Below are 22,071 nucleotides of genomic sequence, written 5' to 3' on the forward strand. Positions count from 1 at the left end.
GTCGCCTGGGTCCTTCTCCTTCGGTGTGGGGAGGGGGCTGTGGTGCCAGCCCCCTGGCCGGCTGATGCTGACAACAAATTGCACCTTATGATGCCTCACAACTGCTCCCCGCCTACTTCCTGTTACAAGCCCTGGGCTTGCATCCCTGTGGGAGGAGTCAAGGTGTTGATTAACACCCTGCCCCTCCCTCTGTGTTTCCCGGTTTTGCGACAGCGCGTTGCCTTTGTAGTTTGGTGGGGGAGAGGGGGAGCACCGGCCCATTTGTTGGGCTGCTGCTCCCCCTCTCCCCTGCCTGGCTGCCATGGGGCACAGGCTACCAGGCCTCGACTGGTGCCTGCAGCATTGCCCAACACTGGGGGCGCAAGGGGGGGTGTGTGAAGGGGAATAGTCTAGCCCTAACCGCAGGTTCCTGGAATGGGAGGACGGTGCAGAGGCAGCTAAGGGGGAAGAAATAGTGCATGCTCTAAGACACGTGGCCCTCTGGGTTAGAAACGCTTGCAGCTATGAAGTGCTGGCCTCTTTTCGTGGCAACGGAGGGGCTAGCGGGGGGGCAGCTTACCTTCGAGCTCCGACTACTCCGCGTGTAGCTTGGCTTGCTGCAGGCAGCGACTTCGAGCAGCGGAGAGCTGCAGAGAGTTTCAATGGCCTTTCCGTTTGGCCTTCCCCGCCCCGCTCGGCTTGCCTTGATGCATAAGCGTCTTACAAATGCACAATAAAACATACATAGAAAAGCCATAATATCACGTATGCAAATTGTGATGCACAGACAATAACAAACCTTTTAGTAACATTACGGTGTTGAATGCTTTAATCAGGGCTTTAAATGGGTGGGGTCTAGCCAGGGCCAAGCCCTGATAGTCTCTGAGATGGGCTCCCAAGCTGGGGCTCTGCCGGGCTCACCCCAACTAGCCGCAGTCACTCCGACCTTTCAGGCAGCTGTTTATCCGAGCACTGCACGGTTACACGGCTGCCTGTCGGTGTTAGCATTTCGAATTAGAATAAAGAAAAAGCATCGGCTTTTTCTTGTTTCTAATCCGAAATGCTGACAGCTGAAGTTAGCTGTGTAACCGAGCAGCGATTCGGCTAAATCTGCTGTGTGATTTCTCTTTATTCAGAAACAGGGGGAGGGCTGGGTTGGCCAGACTCTCCTTTTGTTTTTGAGTACAGAGCTAACATGCAGCAGGAAGCTCATTAACCGTGACTGGTTAAAGGGCTTCCACTGGTGTTATCTCTCTACTCCGAAACAAAAAGAGAGGCTGGCCAACCCAGCCCTCCCCCTGTTTCTGAATAAAGAGACATCATGCAGCCCTTGCATTCAAGGAGCTGTGTGGTTAAAGGGTTGCCTGGGAGGGTCAGCAACCCCTGCATTGCATTTCTTTAATGACAGCACATTGAATGCAAAGGCTGGGGTGGAGGGGTTCATGTTGGTGGGCGTGGCCTAAGTGCTCGTACTTAGGCCACGTCCCCTAACAAGAGCCCCCTCCCCAATTTACCACCCCACTTAAAGCACTAGCTTTGATTATTCCAGGGGCGCCAAGTACGTGAGTGCTCCGGGGCCCGTGCAACCGCCAGGATAAAGTTATATTATATAAAATATTCGGAGCTAAGCCCTTTCCGGGATGGAGAAAAGACGCAATATGGAAGGCCCTTTGTTTTGGGCTCCTTACTGCCTCTCTTTCTGGCCCCGGTCCGTGGCACTGGTAGCGTCACCTCCTTGACCCGCCCCTTGGGCACCAGCAGGCCACAGTCTGCACCTCTTTCCCTGTAAGAATGGGGATAGTCTACAGTCAACTCGTAGCCCAGTAAAACGTTGATGACTGGAAAGAGAACCGAGAGAGAATGTTATCATGGTCTCTTTCGTTCTGTTTTCAAATCGAAGACTGGGATCCCAAGCTGACCAGAGCCCTGTGGCACTTTTTCAGCAATATATTTGCAAGGCACTAGTCGGTAGGCAGTCTGTAATGCTTGTATGCATCGCCAGCTGCCCCTGAACGGCGCTGATATTGATTCTCTTTCCAAGGCAGTTTGAGCGAAAAGTGCATTTATGTGGGCACGTGGCAAAATGACTGTTGCTTTGTAGCCAGCCTTTTCCTTCATAGAGCTTTTGTACACCCTCCGAAAGTACCAAGCGCCTGAGGAAAGTATCCACAGACTGGCTCTCAGAGTTTGGGGGATATATTCCACAGTCGTTAAGCATCCTGCCCTGCCAGGCAGTATAAAATGTCAGTATATCTTCTGGTGTTTCTTCAAGGACAACTTAAAATAATTCTTCTTTTATACAAATCATTTCTATCGCTGCTGCCACTTTGGGGATGAACTCATGGGCTGTAGCTAAGTGGCTCATAGTACAAGTGGGCAGGTTAAGATTCAGCCCCCCTCCGCACGAAAATTTGGGTTATGTTGACATTACCTGCCTGACGTACAGACCCTTCGGCAGGCAGGGCACAGACGAAAAACGTTTCTCGCAGCTGCACAGTTAACAAAGGCTCTGCAATTACTAATGTAAAGCGTTTCATTGTTAGCACCTCCTTTCATATGCATACGTTTTTAAGCAATTGATGGGGTTTGTACTTGCATGGCAGGGGAGTGATTCGAAGGGTAGTGGGCAGGAGACAGCTCATTCTCACAGCAGTTCTTAACAGTGTGGTTTCAGACGTGAAGGAGAGAGTTAACTGCTATTAGCACTCCGGATGGGGGAGCCAGCCAATCAGGTGGCTAGGAACGCAGGCTTTAACCGCCAGTACAAGCCCGCGTTTCAAGCAGCCTGACGGCCATCTCTCAACCCCACGCTCCCCACTTACCTTATTTCGGCGACGGCGCTGCACCTTCCTTTCCTCTCCGCTTCCCACGGCCGCCATGGAAAGGGAAGGCGGAGCACCATACGGGGCTCCGCCTTCCCTTTCCATGGTGGCCATGTTGGTAAAGGATTTTCCTCCCTACAACGGGACGCGCACGGTTCCCATTGTAGGAAGAAAATCCTTTTTTTTAGCAACCCACGTTGCCACTTTGGTAACCCGGGGTGCTAATGGCGTTATGTGCCCATTCCACAGGCAACACCATGTGGTAACAGCCCTGGGCCCATGTTAATGGGATCCAGCACCACGTGGGTGCTCATTCAAAAGACTCTGGTTGATCCCATGTTTGTTGAAACTGTCGATACCAGAAGGTCCTACGAGAGCTGCAAGGAAAAGGTCAAAGTGGTCATACAAGGGGTCTAGCAGAACCTCCTGTACAGTCAAACGTCTTTGACTTGCACGTAACTGGAAAGCTAAGGGAGATGAATCCTGCACAGTGAGAAAAGAGAAAGAACTGTGTGATTGGCAAGAGTTGGCAAGAGTGAACCCGACGGAGGGATGCTGATGAAACGGCGGGAAGCCTGAAGTCCAAATAAACAGTGTGTTGACAAGAGTGAACCCGACAGTGGGATGTCCACAGTGGATTGTTTAAAAAGACATTAAGATTTGTGAAAGCCACAGGTGAAATTGTTTTGAGGAACATCCATAGTGAACCCGACAGAGGGAGGCTGATATTTGTGAGGGATCTGAGCTCTGAGCCTGGAAGAGGAGGATCCAGGGGTGAAAAGTCATCACCCAACGTACATACAGTAAGGAACTTTTTGTTTGTTATTTTAAACTGATTAGGTCTCAGAGGCAAGTGACTTTTTGTAGAAAAGAGACTTACCTACCGAAGGTCTTGATAGCTGAAAGCGGAACTGTCATCTCGTGCTGGGAAAGCTTGAGAGTGTGCTGTGCTCAGGAGTCCTGCCTTGTCCCGTGCGCTAAAAGTGGGGAAGGGAGACCTGCGGCACAACATCCTGCCTTATCATTTGTGAACACTTCTTTCTTTCTTGTGAACCCTATCCCACACTATTTTCGGTATTTAGTTGTAAGGATTGGCAATAGTTTTTTTTTTTGGTAATTTAGTATAGGCCCTTTTATTTGACAAGATTCCACTAGGACAGCCTTATTTTTTTTTTACGTGCATTTAGGAAACATTGAGTCGTTTCTCACATAAAACCATAAATACGTTAAAATAACATTATAAATACAAGCAATACTTCATCAGAAAAAACAGAAATATACATTTCATTTTAAGCATTACATAGTATACTAAAATTCATCCATTCGTCCATTCTCTGCAGGTAGTCACGTATAGAAAGGATACATTGCCTTGATTTTAAGCCATATACGGAAGGTGGCAGCTGTGGTAACATAGTGTACAGAAGGTGGTCCTACCACCCTCAAACTGAAAGTACAGGAGGTAGACTCCCTCCACCTCAAACTGAATGCAGATAACTTATCGGGTTGATCAATGACTGTAAATGTTGCAAAAATCAGAAATGTAGTGCCTTTTCATGAAAGCGCTTAGAGGAGCGATCTATTGTGTGGGGTCAGAATGCCTTGTGTGATAGAAAGTATGTTAAGTAGTACGTGCTTATTATAAATTACTGAAAAACTAGATTCAAATCGGAGCAGGTATCAAATTCTGATGAGGAATAGGTTGATCCACCATTTTGAGATAAGCCTGGCATGGTCAGGCAATTTCTAAGATGCTGGATTTTTGCTAAATCATGATGTCATCAATGGATACTTTTTAACGAAGTTCATACAGAGTCAACTGGTGTAGAATGAGCTAAGTAAAACCTGTTTAGAGTAGTTCTGAGTGACAGGTAGACCAACTAATCACAGGCAGGAAAAGGGGTTGTACATGCATCATTGCATTACCTCACCTTTCTAAAGTGTATAAAAGGGGTTGAGAGCCAGGGAAAGTGAGAGTTTGCAGAGATGTCTTTGGTGCATACATGCCAACATTCAGACACAGCTGGGAGGGAGATTTCCACAGGGAAATCGGGAGACAAACATTTCCCCATAGGAGTGCATTGGGGCTACAGGTATTTCAGGCAGGAGACAGTGAAAAATAGCAATATTTTTCATCCAAAAATCGGGAGTCTCCCGCCTAAATCGGGAGGGTTGCTTGGTGTGCTGTATGCTGTGTTTTGCCCTGCTGAGAAGAATAAACCTAATGTCTTTTTGTGTTTCAGAGTGCCTTCCTGACCCAGAGGGGCCAATGCCTGGTGAGTGGGTGATGGGACCCTCTATTCACATGAAGTGCCAGCAGCCAGGAGTCCTAAGATGATATTTCTTAAGGACCAAAGAATCTGGACGAACAGGTAACATGCTATCAGGACTGAGAGAAGGACCGAGAGAGAGATGGGGGTCAAACTGCAGTTGCCCGCACATCACTAAAGTGAAGGAACTCACAGACCTGATATCATGGGAGGGCGCCTTGGCACCTAGGGATGGAGGGGGGCTATTTTTTGGCAGTCTTCCAAGAAAAATTAGTTTAAAGTTATTTTGGAAATCTTCCAAGAAATATTAAATTAGGTCATTTTTTGGGGGTCTTCCGGAAAATTATTTAATTAATTATTTAACCACTTTTGGGAGACCCCTCTTAGAAAAATTATTTCTGGTTATTTTTTTAACATCTTTCAGAAAAAGCTTTAACCACTTTTGGGAGACCCCTCTTAGAAAAATTATTTTGGGAAAATCAATGTTTTTAGAGTGTAATATGGTAGCTTAGAAGTAACGGGATTGGGGAAAAGTAACTTGAGAAACAATGAGTGTTGAATATTAAGCAATTGATTTGAGGAGATGCCACGCAATTGAGTTATTGTGAGGAGAGATCACGATAAAGGATATGCCAGGTTCCTGTGTTTTAAAGAACACATAAGAAATCATACTTAGAGCCTTATAGACAGGTGACGCAGACTACGAATTTGGTTAAAGGCGAATTTAAAGAGGACGATTTACACTCCGTAGGAGTATTCTTAGGGGTAAGACAGGTCTTAAAGAGGAGACTGTGAGATTTTATGTGCCGGCCAGTCTGTTATGCTTGCCAAATCGTATTTATGTGTTGTATTATGTGTTGTGTACTGTACATTTGTTTATATATTGAAGAATTATGAAAATGCATTTTTTTTGTGTTAAGAAAAAATTGGCACCAAGCCAGAAATTAAAATGTTCAATAATGAGAAAAAGGGATGAAAAATATGAGCTATGGATAAAAATATACATGTGCGCTGTTTAAAAAGTATCGTAAATGCAATATTTTGTGAGAAAATGTAGATAAGGTTGGAAAAAGTGGCCATCTTTGAACCCTTGTAAAAACCAAAATACAGTAAATACTGAGTTAATTCTTGAATTTACCAAACCTAGACAGACTAAACTATTTAATTAACTTTGAACGATAGAAAACCACACTGGATTTCCTACAGACACAGCTAGATAAAAACGTGACAGAATGTGAAAAAATGGTGTCTTTCTTTGCTGCCAACTGTGTAGCTCACAGAAGAGAGAGCTGTAAATGTGCCAGGACATTTTGTTCTTGCATAGAGAATAGAGCTGAGATTAATACAGGGCTCCTGTGCAGAAAAAAGAGATTTATTTTAGAAGTGCGTGGCTTCGCGGTTTGCCAAGATAAGACAGCGTGCACTGCTAAAGGACAGTGTTTGTTTAAACAGATAACAGCCGCAGTTAAACGAGGTGATTTATGATCAACATTAAAAGTTATGAGAGGGTGTGCATGGGGGCGTGGAAAGGAGCGCCAGCAATGTGGCAGCTCGCTTGATAGCCTCCGCGTGATGCCCGTAGCGTAATGTGAATATATGAAGCTTTTGCCGTCTTTTCGGAGCGGATTAAGCAATAGAGTCTGTTGGAAGGGTAGCGGTACCCACCGAAGGCTAGATGAGCCTCTGATGTTTGCTGGAGCCCTGCCCGGCCCGCCGCCCCTGAGTCAAGATGACGGACATCCCTGGAGGACGCAACTGAGGCACCTTACCTGGGGCCCACAACTGGGACCTATGCAGGCGATCGCTAGATGACGGGACCCTACCTCTCGGACCCACCTTCCACAGAGCCGCCTCTGCATTTCCAGCTGGCTCCAGGCACAATTGTGTGGGGCTCATGCTCCAATGTCCCTGGTGCGTCTGCCCTGCACTGAACAGAGATCTTGCCTGGGCAGCGCTCCGGCAGAGAATGGGCACTGCTGTGAGCAGCTCCGGCCCCCACTGCCATTTAGGGGCGGACCCCGGCATGTCCATATCCCCGCACTGTCCATTACTCCCTGGGCAGCCTTCACATCCTTGGCTGGCCCCCCTCGGGGCCCAGAGTTGTAACGCGGTACTCTGCCGCGCCTGGCATCAGCCCCCCCATCTGGCCCTCCCTCGAGGCTTCAGGCCATAGATCAAGGCACCGCCCGCTTCCGGCTGTTTGCCCAGCATTGCTTGGCCTCCTCCTCCTCCAAAGTGCCCCAGCTGCCATATGGTTCCCCCAGCCAGTGGAAAGCCTAGCAAATGGCACTACAGCTTTTAGGGGGCCCTTCTCCGCCTAACCAGACAGCCTTCTCCAGCCAGCCGTTATCGCCCTCGGCTTGCGCTTAGCCGCGCTCGCTACGCCTGTTGTTTCCTGGGGCGCCCCGGCCCACTCACCTATCCCCCGCCTAGAGACTCAGGCCCTGCTGCTACCCGCTAAAGGAGTCTTCCACTCCCCCATTTCTCACCAGCTGGCAGGGGTTGTGGCTCCACTAGAAGTGCTGGCGGCCAACGAGCAAATCTACTGGGACCCTGAGACCTGACCCCTGCCACCACGGTCTCCAACAAGAAGTAATATAGTGACCTAAGATCCACCCTCGGCGACATAAAAGCCCTATCCTGAACTCTTCTCCTACCTCCTGCCTCATCATACAGAGACCCAGCCGGGAACCCTGCTAACCACCTAAGCTCTTCTCTCACCCACGACTCTGTCTGTCAAGTCTCAACCTCTCAGGTCTCCACGTCCGGTGGCTCGCTCCCCTATGTAGTGCTGAACTGTCACCGTGGACCCCGTCCAGCTGCACCCAGCAACAGCTCTCCTTGGGACCCCCTCATCTCCACTGTTGCACTTGAGTTGACATAACTGTCCCTGGAACCGAGACTTGGAGCAATGGCTAAACATCTCAAACCTCCCAGAAGCTTGGACATCTCTACTATGTTGCTTTCGGCGGATAAAGGAAGAAGTCCGACCCCCCCCAAACTCACGCCCCAGAAGATCCCAGAAGATAAGGGGATGCTGACGACCAAGGAGGACATCCAGTCCTTCATGTTGGACATTAAGCCGGAGTTCAGATCATGCATGTCAGAGCTTACCACTAAGCTGGAGCGGATGGACCAGAGGGTTACGGAAGCCAAACAAAGACTGGCGGAGGTGGAAGACTCAACTCAGGGTCATGCTGTTACCCTTGTGGAAATGCAACGCTCTATCCAGGCCCTACGTGACAGGAGCAAGATTCTTGAATTTAAACAGGAGGATCTCAAAAATAGGGCCTGCCGGAATAACCTGCGGATCCGTGCGGTCCCCTCTTCAGTGCCAAAGAATTAGCTGAATATGTGGGTGATTACTTCCAATCGCTGCTCCCGCACGTGGACAAGGCACAACTCATTCTGGACCACGCCCACAGGCTCTGTCAGAGACGGGGGTAGACTCGGATTCCCCCCTGATGTAATAACGAGGATCCACTTCTACTCCACCAAGGAAGCCATCTCGGCGATAGGGCGCTCTCGAGACGAGCTAACCTTTCAAGGCGCCCCGTTCCAGATCTATCAGGATCTCTCCCTCATAACGCTGCACAAGAGAAGGGCCCTCCGGCCTCTTATGCTTTTTCTTCAAGACCACCAAGTTCGCTACCGATGGCTATTCCCAATGGCTCTGCAGTTTTCCTATCAGGGGACCCTGTGCAGAATCAGCCATCTCGAGGACGCCGCAACGATCTTATGCCCAGACTCTCCCGGTGGGGCATAAGCAACCCCACTCCAGACCGCCCCCGGGATGAGCTAAATAGGTCTCCGCCCAAGCCAAGACACCCGTCCTGGTCTAAGGTGCAGAGGCACCGAAACGTGAAATAAAGATGTCACAATCCATTTTCGGAAGGCTTCGGCACTGGAATTTAGTGCAACAATAGCGACACTGCGAGCCTCGTACGGCCCTGGCCCTTCTCCAAGGTGTATGCCATCAGAATCCCCTTGAAGGTGAACTCAAATCCTGTTCACTGTCCTGGCCCTGTTGGATACCCAGACAAGTTTGGCCCCGTTGGCCATGGGACTCACCGAACCAGAACGTACGGCCTCCCAAACTTTTATACCCTCAGCCTCCCGTTGGAGGTGGTTAAAATTCCAGCCACACAGTGCCCACATCCAAACTAAGCCTCCAGATGATGACTGAACACCTTCCTGCCCAACCCCCGCCCCGAGACTCTACAGAGGCTCAGGACGTACCTCCACCACACCGAAAATTGAAATTCGTCATGCTGAATTTCAGATGCCTGAACTCCCCCCCCAAAAAGGAAATCCATGCTGCAACGCTTACAGAATGAGGAGGCCTCTGTGGTTTTCCTGCAAGAGACTCATCTAATTCCAGCGGATTTCACCCGCCTTCGCAGCAGACTCTTTCCATTGCAATTCCTGGCTTCCAATGGCACTAAGAAAGGAGGCACTGCCATACTTTTTGCAAAAGCCCTTACACCACAAATCCTGGACACCCTGCGCTGCTCTGATGGGTGCTTTATGGCGGTCAAATGCCTGATTTACGGACAACTTTACCCCCTTGTCTCGGTCTACGCTCTTAATGACAAACAAGAAGGATTCTATAGTGACCTGGAGGAAGCTCTCTCTCAGTTCATTGAGGGTCAGACGATCAATGGAGGAGACTTCAATGGGGTCCCTGACCTGCTTAAGGACAAATCGCACCCTCTGGCCCACAAAGACTCCCGACTGGCGGTAGGTCTCTTTCGCTTGTTAAGGACCCTTGAGTTGGCGGACAAATGGAGACTGCTCTACCCTAATGAAAGAGATTACTCCTTCTGCTCATACGTCCATAGAACCCACTCCCGAATCGACCTCTCCCTGGCCTCTCTCCGACTTCTGGCCTTCACCGATGATGTTGCCATTGGTCCTAGGATGCTCTCTGACCATGCCCCAGTTGCCCTGATCCTTCGAGCCCATGACCCTCCTCCACGACGCAGATGGACCTTATATGACCCCGTCCTCAATGACATGTCGATAAGGGACTCCATAGCGAAAACTATCAAAAACTTCTTTAGAGAAAACCGGAACGAAGACACTTCCCCAGCTAATACCTGGGATGCAATGAAGCCAGTGGTGCGAGGTGAGATAATCGCTCAGGGAGCCGCCTTTCACAAACGCAAGCGGCAAACCGACATGGTCCTGGAAAACGAGGTCTGTGAAGCAGAAGCTCTCTGCAAACGCAAACATTGGACCCCGAGATCCCACTTAGCCCTACAGGCTGCACGAAAGAGGCTGGAGGCACTCTATGCTGAAGACACTGCGCAGCTACTGGCCAAAACCAAACAAGGATACTATGCCAAAAGCAATAAGGCAAACAAACTTTTTGTTGACAAACTTGCCAAGGCAAAGAAGCGGAACCCTATTCTGGGCCTGCGTGACCCCCAAGGCAAAGTCCAATTTGCTGACCAGGACAAGCTACAACTGGCGGCAGCCCACCTCTCGGATACCATGTCAGCATCCCTGAGGTCTCTCGAGGAGCAACAGACCTACCTGCAAGGTGCGGCCCTTCCCCGCCTTAAAGACACGGCGAGGGAGAACCTTGAGGCTCCCATCACTGGGGAGGAGATTGACGCGGCCATCAGGAGTCTCAAACCCAGGGCCCCAGGCCCAGACGGATACTCAACCTGGTTTTACAAAACTTTTCAACCCCAACACATAGCACCGTTGACAACGCTCTTCATTTCCTTTGCTACCTTGGGAACTATCACCCCCTCCATGCAGGAATCAATCACGGTCCTCATCCTTAAGCCAGACACCAGGGATAGCACTTCGTATAGATCCATCTCACTACTGAACCTTGATGCCAATATATATTCAAAGGTTTTGGCAAATCGCTTGGAAGGCTTCCTCCCTGACATCATAGACCCCGATCAGACGGGGTTCATAATGCACAGATCGACTGGGGACAATATTCGCAGAGTCCTGAACCTGATAGACATTGCGAACCAGGATTTGCGGAGTCTGCCCCTATTAGCCCTAGATGCAACTAAGGCATTTGACAGAGTGGACTGGGCATTCCTGCGACTCACCCTTGAGTCCTTTCACTTCGGATCCGCGTTTCAAAGGCTGGTATTAGCTAACTACCAATCCCCAAAAACCCTCCTTAGAGTCAATGGCCTCCTATCCGACCCAATCTCTTTGACCTCTGGGACCAGGCAGGGATGCCCCTTTTGTCCCCTACTCTTTGCCCTGGGCATGTAACCCCTTGCCCAATGAATCTGTCTTAATTCCCAGATCCAAGGCCTCCAAGTAGGCCCCTCCCAACACAAGATCGCACTTTATGCTGATGATGTGTTGCTATCTATAACAGATATCCCGGCCTCATTAGAGCCAGCCCTTGCAGAGATTTGTAAGTTTGGGAGGGTATCAGGCTTCTCCATCAATTTCGGGAAGTAAGCGTTGTGGGGTTTTGGGTTAGAGCCGGGGGACCGGGAGTCCTTGAGATCCCTATGCCCGATTCAACTGAACGAAAAGACTATTCCATACTTGGGGGTCCAGGTTCCCGCCAACCCGGGAGACGTCTACTCGGCGAACATCCCCTCACTCTTCAAAGAGCTGGAGAGGGACCTCCATTGTTGGCTCCTGCAGGAGATTTCGCTCCTTGGCCGTTTCACAGCCTGTAAAATGAATCTTCTCCTACGGTTTCTTTATGCTTGTGCATCCCTCCCCACTACGATCCCATGGCCCCCACTCCAATGCCTACAGAGAAAAATATGCTGCTTCATTTGGAGGGGTAAGAAATCGCACGTCCCCCAAAGGACCATGATGAGCAGTTCCGGGCTTGGTGGTTTGGGGGTCCCTGACCTCCGGAACTACCAGGTAGCAGCACAGTTAGCCCACACTCAGGCCTGGGCCATCGACTCAGGGAGCACGAAATTGGTAGAGATCGAGCAGTCACGCTTGCCCATCCCCCTGCGCTTCCTCCCACACATCCCCCCCTCCCTGCGCCTGTCGGACCGGCACCCTATCCTCCACTAAATATACCCTAAAGGCATGGGACTGGGCTCAGAAACATAGAGGCATCCTGGGAGGCCCAGGCCCCTCCTCCCCAGTCTTTCACAATCCAGCCTTCTCGCCAGGATCCTGACCCTCTAACTTTAGGAATAGGATCGCAGGTGGCCTCACCTCCCTGGGTCAGCTTTTTGTGGAGAATCAGCCACGATCCTTTGAGCAGTGCAAGACCGCCTTCCAGCTGGCAGAAACGGATAGGTTCACCTACTCGCAACTTCGACACTGGTGCTCCCATCCGCTGACCCGTTCGGCAGCACTACGTGCCTATAGCCTCCTTGAACTGACCCTGGAAGACCTACCAACTCGAGGGAAAATTTCAACTCTCTATAAGTTACTGCATGTGGACCTACTCTCTGCCAAGGCTTCATATATGTCACAGTGGGAAGCGGACCTGGGGAATCCCATAAAGGATCAGACTTGAGTAGACATCTGGTCGAGGACAAACTCTTCCTCTTTTTGTATCACCAACCGGGAGTGTGTGCAGAAGTTACTCCTACGATGGTACTACCCCCGCTCCACTTGCACCACTTTAACCAGGCCCTGGACCCCTGTGCTGGCGCCGCTGTGGCCTTCCGGGGTCCTACCTACACATGTGGTGGACATGCCCAGTGGTAAAAGAGTTTTGGTCCCAATGCATTGCTACCATTACAGACATCACCCAGATGGTGATCCTGTTGGAGCCGGAACCTATCCTCCCGGGAGTCCCAATTCCAGGTATCTACCCGAGAACCGGCAGGCGAGCTACCCTCTTAACACAACTTTTGCTTGCTGCAAAGATCACAGTGGCACGTACTTGGACGTCCCCCGAGGGCCCCTTGATGATCCTATGGTGGCTAAAACTTTGGGACACTTTGATAGCAGAGAAAATCACTGCGACCAACGCTGTCCATCTCCACCGCTTCTCGAACATTTGGGTGCCTGTATTGGACTACGATCAGAACTTCCCGGCGGTAACTTATAAACCACGCCTGGTCGCGAGGGCCCTTCGTACGCGGTGCGAAGGGCCAGAGCCAACCCAGGCCTCGCTGGACCATGATGGCAGTTGAGGGGGGAGGAGGTGGGAGAAACCAAGTGCATGCCTATGTATTGAACTGGAGACTACTGGTTGTTTAATGCCTGTTAATTTAGCTACCATCTGTGTGCTGGTTTAAAAAATAAACAAGTTTTTAAAAAAAAAAGGTTATTGGAGGAAGGCCCGTGTTTGTGTACGGAGCAAATTTAACTCCTTAAGTGATTGATATGTTGAAAGGAGCTGATGTTTTTTCAGACTGAAGGAGAATTGAATAAATTGAAGTTGTCGCCTTATGATTTAAGGCTATTTTCACGGCAGTTTGTTTATTTGTTTGTTTATTTATTTATAAGGCGCTCCAGACCCTTAGGTTACAGGGCGCAGCAACAAGTATATGCGAGACTTACAATGTTACAATGTTATATGAATGAATTTACAATATTACAAAATTACTTGAATGTACAAATTAACAGTTGCCGTATTTACATGAATGTACAGTTAACAATATACAGAGTTAGCAGTTATAAACATAAGGGTTACTATCGCATCAGGGTGCATTGAGTAGGGCTACACTTGTGAAGGTTCAGGTGTCTAGTCGTTGTTAGCGTTAATATGTTTGATGAAGTTCCTTCTGAAGTGAGGGAAGGGTTGGTCAACTCTTAGGTTGGGTGGCAAGGCGTTCCACAAGTTAGCAGCTCTCACAGGGAAGCTAGCACCACCAATTTTGGCAAGTCTAAATCTGGGTACTACCAAGCAATTGGAGTTGGCGAGTCTCATGGGTCTATTAGAAGTTTTTCTTTTTATTTTGTCCGTCAAGTAACTAGGAGCAGCATTGTTTAAGGCCTTATGGGTCAATGAGATCATTTTTAGGTGGATTTTATTATCTGTGGAGAGCCATTTATGTTGCCGCCTAATCGAGGAGATATGCTCCCTCTTCTTTATGCCTAATGCGGCTCTAAGAGCATTATTTTGTAGAGTTTGGAGTCTTTGGGTAGTGGCTTTATTGGCACCACTGTATAGGGCATTACAGTAGTCGAGTCGGGATAAAATTAAGGCTCTAGCCAAGATTAGACAGCTGGAATTGGACAGGAAGGGCTTGCCTGCTCTTATCAATTTACAGGTGTAGGCAGTAGTGGAAGCTAGGAAGTTGACCTGTTTAGTGAAAGACAGGGTAGAGTCGAGGTAAAAACCGAGTGTTTTTACTTCCCTCGAGACTTTGATGACATTTCCATCTATGCTGAAAGCTGAGTAGTCCGGGCCCAATTTGTTAATATTGGCTTGTGTGCCCAGAATGATCAACTCTGTTTTATCATCATTCAGGCAGAGACCGTGAGTAGCCATCCATGCCTGAATGATGAGATACACTCTGTTCACCAACTCCCTGTCCTTACTATGATCCCCAGAAAGTGGGAAGAGAATTTGTGTATCATCTGCATAGTTGGTGTAGGTGATACCGAGATTGTCCAAATCATCGAACAGAGGTTTGGTGAATATATTGTAAAGAGTCGGGGAGACGCAGGATCCCTGAGGGACTCCACAAGTGATGGGTATGGGGTCTGCTGCTGCCGATGGGGAAAAGACTCTCATAGTTCTCTCACTCAGAAAGGATTCTATCCAGCTGATAGCTTGGGTGGAGAAGTGAGCGGCAGAGTCCAAATGTCTATAGAGGACCTTGTGGTCCACAAGGTCAAACGCAGCTGAGAGATCTAGTAGGAGGAGGAGGGCTGTCTTACCTTGATCTCTCAGTTCGTCTATTTGGGCCTTTAAGTCAATAAGGGCTGTTTCCGTTCCATGTAGTGGGCGGAAGCCAGATTGTCTAGATCAGGGGTGCACAACTGATTTTGACAGAGGGCCGAAAGTACCTTACATGAGGGCTATAGTGGGCCGAAAAGTAAAAGTGGGCGGGGCGGTAGGCGGGACATGTCAGGAGGCTTTTTCAACCCCCAATTTGTATTAAACACATGGAAAAAGAATATGTTTTTGAGGGGTAACGATTTTTATTGCATTTCAAACTTACATTTTGTACTACACATTTTCCATTGTTATAATTTATTTCGATTTAGTTATTGTATATCGTCTGTTTAATTAAATTATATATATTTTATTGACCATTGATTGGACATTCCGTTATTTTGGACTGCTATAGTTTGCTGTTTGGGTTGCCCAAGAGGAGTATGGCCTTCGTTGAGTCAGGTTTCCTCAAAAAAGCAAAGGATGTACATCTCCTAACTGTGCCTGTTTTAGCTTTATTATTGAGTTCACTCATGGAGTGCAACACTATGCCCCATGGCTCCCACCCCCAACCAAACACTATGCCCCCTGTCCCTCACCCGCCAAGCAAACACTATGCCCCCTGTCCCTCACCCCCAAGCAAACACTATGCCCCATGGCCCCCTCACCCCCAAGTAAACACTATGCCCCATGGCTCCCACCCCCAACCAAACACTATGCCCCATGGCCCCCTCACCCCCAACCAAACACTATGCCCCATGGCCCCCACGCCTCATGCAAACACTATGCCCCCTATCCCTCACCCCCAACCAAACACTATGCCCCATGGCCCCCACGCCTCATGCAAACACTATGCCCCCTATCCATCACCCCCAACCAAACACTATGCCCCATGGCCCCCTCACCCCCCAACCAAACACTATGCCCCATGGCCCCCACTCTTCATGCAAACACTATGCCCCCTATCCCTCACCCCCAACCAAACACTATGCCCCATGGCCCCCACGCCTCATGAAAACACTATGCCCCCTATCCCTCACCCCCAACCAAACACTATGCCCCATGGCCCCCTCACCCCCCAAGCAAACACTATGCCCCCTGTCCCTCACCCCCCAAGCAAACACTATGCCCCCTGTCCCTCACCCCCAACCAAACACTATGCCTCCTGTCCCTCACCCCCCAAGCAAACACGATGCCCCCTGTCCCTCACCCCCAACCAAACACTATGCCCCCTGTCCCTCACCCCCCAAGCAAACACTATGCCCCCTGTCCCTCACCCCCAACCAAACACTATGCCTCCTGTCCCTCACCCCCCAAGCAAACACTATGCCCCCTGTCCCTCACCCCCAACCAAACACTATGCCCCCTGTCCCTCACCCCCCAAGCAAACACTATGCCCCCTGTCCCTCACCCCCAACCAAACACTATGCCCCCTGTCCCTCACCCCCAACCAAACACTATGCCCCATGGCCCCCTCACCCCCAACCAAACACTATGCCCCATGGCTCCCACCCCCAACTTAACACTATTCCCCCTGTCCCTCACCCACCAAGCAAACACTATGCCCCCTGTCCCTCACCCCCAACCAAACACTATGCCCCCTGTCCCTCACCCCCCAAGCAAACACTATGCCCCCTATCCCTCACCCCCAACCAAACACTATGCCCCATGGCCCCCTCACCCCCAACCAAACACTATGCCCCCTGTCCCTCATCCCCAACCAAACACTATGCCCCCCGTCCCTCACCCCCAACCAAACACTATGCCCCATGTCCCCCTCACCCCCAACCAAACACTATGCCCCATGGCCCCCTCACCCCCAACCAAACACTATGCCCCATGGCTCCCACCCCCAACTTAACACTATGCCCCCTGTCCCTCACCCACCAAGCAAACACTATGCCCCCTGTCCCTCACCCACCAAGCAAACACTATGCCCCCTGTCCCTCACCCCCAACCAAACACTATGCCCCCTGTCCCTCACCCCCCAACCAAACACTATGCCCCCTATCCCTCACCCCCAACCAAACACTATGCCCCATGGCCCCCTCACCCAAACCAAACAGTATGCCCCATGGCCCCCTCACCCCCAACCAAACACTATACCCCAAACACACTCTCAAGCATGCACCCATACAGACCCGAACCCCCGCCCCCAACGCACCACACACATTCTCAAGCATGAACCCATACAGACCCGAACCCCCCGCCCCCCAACGCAGCACACACATTCTCAAGCATGCACCCATACAGACCCGAACCACCCACCCCCCAACTCAGCACACACACATGCACCCTTACAGACCCGAACCCCCCACCCAACTCAGCACACACACATGCACCCATACAGACCCGAACCCCCACCCCCCAAATCAGCACACACACATGCACCCATACAGACCTGAACCCCCACCCCCCAAATCAGCACACACACAGACCCGAACCCCCCCAACCCCAACTCAGCACACACACAAACATGCACCCATACAGACCCGAACCCACACCCCCCCCAACTCAGCACACAAAAAACATTCAAATCAAAACATTCATACACATCCGACACTCCCCCACCCCTGCATCTCAACATACACACAAAAACATTCAAATTCCAACATTCATACACATCTGACACCCACCCCCACCCCCGCATCTCAACATACACACAAAATACATTCAAATACAAACATTCACACACATCCGACACACCCCCCACCCCCGCATCTCAACATACACACAAAATACATTCAAATACAAACATTCATACACATCCGACACCCACCCCCACCCCCGCATCTCAACATACACACAAAATACATTCAAATCAAAACATTTATACACATCCGACACCCACCCCCACCCATGCATTTCAACATACACACAAAATACATTCAAATACAAACATTCACACACATCCGACACACCCCCCCACCCCCGCATCTCAACATACACACAAAATACATTCAAATACAAACATTCATACACATCCGACACCCACCCCCGCATCTCAACATACACACAAAATACATTCAAATCAAAACATTCATACACATCCGACACTCCCCCCACCCCTGCATCTCAACATACACACAAAAACATTCAAATTCCAACATTCATACACATCCGACACCCCCCCACCCCCGCATCTCAACATACACACAAAATACATTAAAATTCCAACATTCATACACATCCGACACCCCCCCACCCCCGCATCTCAACATACACATAAAATGCATTCAAATTCCAACATTCATACACATCCGACACCCACCCACCCCTGCATCTCAACACACACACAAAATACATTCAAATTCCAACATTCATACACATCCGACACCCCCCCATCCCGCCCATCGCAACATACACACACAAACATAAAGTAAAACAGACCCGACACACAAACACAAACAGACCACTTACCGGAGACGTGCTGGAAGGCAGGCAGGTAAGCTGGAACGCTGGAACCGTACTACGGCTGGCGTGGTCCAAGGCTGAAATGCCTTCCGGCATCAAGCCTTATGGACCACGCCAGCCGTAGTGCTGGCCCTCCATTGGGTCAGCACACACACACTACGTGGCTCGTAGGAGCAACGTGGTGCATGTGTGCTGAGCCAATGACGGCCATTGTTTTGTCCGGCCCGGAAGACAACAAAGACTTTCCTAATGGAGGGCGGCCGCGGGCCGCCCTCCATTAGGAAAGTCTTTGTGCCTCGCGGGCCGGACAAAAGAGCATGGCGGGCCGCAACTGGCCCGCGGGCCGTATGTTGTGCACCCATGGTCTAGATCCTAGTAGTTTGTGCAGTTCAAGGTAATTTTGAATCTGTATGTAGGCCACTTTGTCCAGGATCTTCAACAGAAATGGAACTGTGGTGATTGGACGGTAGTTAGTAGGGATAAGAGGGTCTAGAGTTTGCTTTTTGAGCAACGGGAGCACCCAAGATTGTTTTAAATTGGCTGGGATGATGCCTGTGGAGAAGGATGCGTTGACAAGTTTGGAGATAAATGGTGATAAATCCCTGGCAGCGTCTTTTATTAACTGTGCAGGGCAGATGTCACCTTTGCAATTAGATGGTTTGAGGGTAATGATGATTTTTTCAATCTCTAGTGTGGTGGTTTTGGTGAAAGAAAATTTGGTAGATTGGGGCATGTGGGTAGCCTTAGGTGGTGACAGAGTAGGAAGGTTGAGCAAATCTTTTTTCAGTTGAATTTTATTTTGGAGGGTGTTAATTTTATTAGTTAGAGCATGTTGGATGTCAGTGCACCAGGTCTGATCTTTAGTACAAGTGTCTGGTATGGCAATAGGTGACTCAAGTTCCTTCAGTATGGAAAAGAGGTCCTTCATACTTGATTTAGAGTTGGCGATGCGATCATTGTATGAATTCCTCTTAGCCAGACAAACTGCATTTTTGTATTGACGGGAAATAGATGTTAGGTTGGCCTTGTTCTCAGCAGTTGCACATAGTTTCCAGTTGGATTCATATTTTCTCTTGGTGAGGCGTAGGGCCTTAAGTTCGGGAGTAAACCATTTATTTAGATGGGCTTTGGGTTTACTTGTGCGCATTTTAAGTGGGGCAATTTTGTCCATAGTATCAGTCATGATTTTGTTGTACTCATGAACTAATGTGCTGGGGTCTAAATTGTCAGGCAATGCATTTAAAGTTGGAAGAATAGCGGTCATGACATTGTCTATTGTCATATTCTTTTTGTTTCTTGTTGGGCATGAAAGTGCCATGGGGACGACTGTAGAGGATGGTTGGGAGGTTAGGAGGCTGAAGGACACTAGTGAGTGGTCAGACCATGATAGTGCCGAGATAGATGAGATAACTGCTGTGCAGTTTGAGTCAGCGACCCAGTCTAATATTCTACCTTTCGTATGGGTGGGGTTGTTGACCTTTTGGGAGAAACCTAGGGAGTTAATAGCGTGGGCAATAGTCACGGCGTGCGCATCTGTTTGGTCATTAAGTCCTAGGTTAAAATCCCCTAATACCAGCAGTTGTGAAGTGGTTTTAGCATTGAGGGGAGAGTAGCTTGTGGAGATCCTCTTCGAAGGTCCCAAGCGGACCTGGAGGTCTATAGATTAGGTGAATGGTTAGGGATTGATTATTGTTTATGAGGAGTTTTGCGGTGAGGGCTTCACAGGATTGTAGCGTTTGGGCGGGGGCTAGTCTTAGCGGGGGCTAGTCTTAGCGAAAGACTCGAGTAAAGCCATGTGTAGGTTGGGAAAGGTCACGCTGACACATTGTTTAAATATTACAGGAGTTGTTCTTAATTATAAGAGGTTGACTGATCATGTGGTAAAATAATAATGGAAGTTTCATGTTGAAACGAAGTATGATTGGAACACTTTTTTTGCACGAACTGTATCCCGTTTGTGAGGGCAGTGCTTTGAGCATGTTAGCTATCTGGCAAAGAATGCTTCCTGATAAGTGCATTTTGAGAAATGCCCATAAATTATTTGGTTTTATGTGTGGCAAATAACTGTACAATTGAGAAGAGAATGAGGCATTGTATTCTTTTAAATAAAGTGGTTTTTATTGTGATATGACTGGGAACTGGGAATAAAGAAATAATGCAATGCAATGGTAGCATGAAGCGTAAATGTATGCAAGTTTAAAAAGTGTATTAAATAAATGTGGAATACAGTAGACAGGTGTCAAGCGAGGGAGCGATGGTCCCAATGCTATATATTATGTCTGAAAAATGTGAGGATATTTGGAAACAAAATCGGAAATATGTCTAAAATCACACAAGTTGAGAGAAGTGTAGCTGAGATTCAAAATGTGTTTTTGTGTACAAAATGCAGCCAAAGACAGACCAAGATACTAGTAGATTAGATGGTACTTGAACTAGGCAGTAAATAGTTTTGGGAAAAGACAGAACTAATTGAGGAAAAGCTTGTTTTTTGAAAAAAACTTGAGATATATATGTGAAAATGAAATTGTTTATATTTTAGCATAAGGGAAGCAGTAAACATTGAGGAAAGTGCTCGCAAGCTGTACCGACATGGACAGGCATCCATGTAGATGCACTGACATGGGAGAGAATGTAAACACATACGCACACACTCATGCACACATGCAAGCACACACACACAAATACGCACATGTGCACACATGATTTTATGGGAGTATAGGCAATCGGTACATTATAGACAAATGCATCCTTGCACGCATACACACACACACACGAGGCAAAAATGAAATATAGGAACAGTAACTATATTTCACTGCCGTCATAAGCAAAGACTGTTTGAAGTAGATAGGAAAGCGGTTTGGGAACACGTGGAAGTAGCAGTGGGATCGCCAGAAAAGAATGTGGCAGATATTGCATATTCTGCGCCGGCTCAAGGGAAAGCTTGCAGAGGTCAAAGCTTATTCAAGAGAGAAAATATTCAGGAGTAATGGGGAAAGTCACAAATCACAAACAAGTGAGTGCATCGCGGGAAAATAATTAAGTGTTAAGCAGGCTTTGTAGTCCACAGCTTGCACCTATGCAGATATGACAGAGCACACATTGTACATAGGATGGACACATTTAAAATATGAGAGGCTTGTTCTGCCTCAAGCATAAGAGCCTTGTCTGTGGACAGGTTGATATGATATGATATGGCATTTGTAATGCGCCTATACACAAGTGTTTCAATAAACATTTAAAATGGAGATTAAAATGGTTAGAGTCACACAAGTTGGGGGCGGGATATGTCAGACCAGGACAGCGCAACCTTGCGTGGGGAAGAGGAAGGTGACACATGTGACCCTGGAGGGTGTTTTTCAAATGGATAAGGAAGTAAGATTGTCAGATTTAGGCCTACCCAAATCTTGGGCGTCAGAATTATTGACGCAGCTAAAATCGACCTAAAGGAGCGATCCCATGGTCAGAGGGGGACTCGCCACCTTATGTGAGCAGGCTTAGGTCGCTGCCAGGTAGAAGGCAGTGCGGAACCATTGTCCCTACTATGGATAGACAGACAATGGGGGATGAATGCGAGTTTGGGATTTCACAGTTCCTTTGTTAGAGAAGGGAGGAGTGAGGCAACAGTATATACCTTGGCTTCAGATGAATAAGGACAATTTAAGGTGTAAACTCCAGAGTCCAATTTCTGGCGCTGGGAAATGGATACATGAGTTAGAAAAAATGACAGGAAAGCCTCATAAGGTGCCTTGGTGTCTTCGTTAGTGGAACTGAGCTTCAAGGAGCGCCGAAA

General features: G+C 48.8%; 1 long non-coding RNA gene across 1 annotated transcript in view; it reads left to right on the forward strand.

Moving 5' to 3' along the window:
* Nucleotides 1-22,071, forward strand: part of LOC138567362 (uncharacterized) — a 34,539-nt gene that overhangs the window by 7,800 nt on the left and 4,668 nt on the right. The window contains exon 2 of the long non-coding RNA XR_011302180.1: nucleotides 5,042-5,170. This is a non-coding gene — a long non-coding RNA (uncharacterized lncRNA). The remainder of the gene's footprint in view (nucleotides 1-5,041; nucleotides 5,171-22,071) is intronic.

This window comes from Ambystoma mexicanum, chromosome 1p (genome assembly GCF_040938575.1).
Source record: "Ambystoma mexicanum isolate Mex_15411 chromosome 1p, UKY_AmexF1_1, whole genome shotgun sequence".
Taxonomy (NCBI): domain Eukaryota; kingdom Metazoa; phylum Chordata; class Amphibia; order Caudata; family Ambystomatidae; genus Ambystoma; species Ambystoma mexicanum.